This window comes from Hippocampus comes, unplaced genomic scaffold, assembly GCF_001891065.2.
Source record: "Hippocampus comes isolate QL1 unplaced genomic scaffold, H_comes_QL1_v1.1 C16983848, whole genome shotgun sequence".
Lineage (NCBI taxonomy): Eukaryota > Metazoa > Chordata > Actinopteri > Syngnathiformes > Syngnathidae > Hippocampus > Hippocampus comes.
In genome coordinates this window covers 1-1,552 of record NW_017841636.1, presented here as the reverse complement: position 1 = coordinate 1,552, position 1,552 = coordinate 1, and the positions used below count along the sequence as shown (strand labels likewise).

Below are 1,552 nucleotides of genomic sequence, written 5' to 3'. Positions count from 1 at the left end.
GGGGGGGGGGGGGTCTCAATCATATCTATTCATATTCATGAGAGAGTTAGGCCGCTTCATATTGAGATAATATGGACAGGGTGTCCATAAAGTGCACTTCCAATGCAACAAATGTATTCAAATGAATGCAATGAGCCGTGGAATTATTCCAAAATGAGCAGTAGATTTAAAATGGGCTTGCCTTTTCTCCGACTTGATCCACTTTATCTCCATCAATAACTTCAACGGATGTGACACGGGATGTCTTCCGCACTTAATCCCGTCGTTTTGCCGAGTCTGCATCTCCGACTTCATTTCAAGGGTAGCCTTGAATTGTATTTGCAATGAAAAACATTCTTCGGAAATGTCACTGTTCAAAATACGCTTCCAATTATTTTTATGTGAAGCGGGGTTGTTGGTATCTGTGTAATGTGACTCTTCAAAGTAACTTGTCATCTCACTTGGTTACTTTTAAAATCAAGTCATCATTTCAAGTCATCAAGTTAGTTTCTCAAGGTAACTGCGTGCGGCACTATTAGTGAGCGTCTCTGGTGAATATGGCGAATTTTGTTTGACATCATGCTCGATGCGCTCGCCCTGTTCTGAGATGAATTTGGAATTTGAACTCTTCCAGATGATTTACGAGGCACAGTTGCGTGCTGTTACGTTGCCTGTTTTCAATAATTGCGATGCGATTGTGGGGCTGCACAGAGCTGGATTGCATCGGGTAAATCTCGACTGAAGGCCGACTGGAAAGGGGCTATTCAGATATGATCCAGTCAAGGACGTTTGACGGTGCTTCCAAGAACCTTTTAGAGTTTGTTGTGCTTTTTTTTCCCCCCCAATTTGCGTGAGACAAGCAAATACCAAACTCGACTGTGTTTTGATGTGTGTTTTTTTGTTTTGTTGCGGAGCAGTCGCTGTCGCAGCGCTACCAGAAGCAGATCTCGTCGGCGGTCCGAGGTGAGGCTTACAAATACATCACATCTTCTTCTTCTTCAGATTCGATTAGATAAGAAGCACGGAGGGGGCCACAATTTGGCAGCAGCGCTACTGGAGTGCCATTTAGGATTAAAAAAAATGTTTTTTTTAAGGGGGGACACGTGTAGAGTGGCGCAGTTGGCTAAGTTACGCTCTCTAAGAACAATAGTGCAATTATTGTTGCCGTTTGACTCACCGTTGGGTCACTTCCTGTTCAGATGAAGTGTCTCGGGTTCTGCCCTCGCTGGTGCCAGAGGGCGGCACGTCGCCACGGCCCAAAGTCGCCGCTCACGTCACCGGAAGCTTCACACCCAAATTGGAGGGAGGAGGAGCAGGAGGAGGAGCTGGTAAGACGTCCGCAATGGAACACAAGAGAAGAGAATCAGCCTTTGCTCGACTCGCAAACGGCAAAGTTTCACTTTTACAGCAGCAGACCACAATCATGACAGAATTGAAAATGACCAAAACATCTGCTGCGCGGCCGTTATGTTTTGACATTTTCAATTGCGCTCCACAGACCGATGCAGCCGCTAGTTTTGATTGTAAAGTCAACAATCAATTATCGACACAAATGATAGTCGGCCATTTTGGC

At 45.5% G+C, this 1,552-nt stretch overlaps 1 long non-coding RNA gene across 1 annotated transcript; it reads left to right on the top strand.

The window, feature by feature from the left end:
- Positions 1-553: 553 nt before the first annotated feature.
- On the top strand, positions 554-1,528 carry LOC109509653 (uncharacterized). Its single transcript, XR_002166984.1, has 2 exons — positions 554-942; positions 1,179-1,528. It is a non-coding gene; the product is annotated as an uncharacterized LOC109509653 (long non-coding RNA).
- Positions 1,529-1,552: the final 24 nt, after the last annotated feature.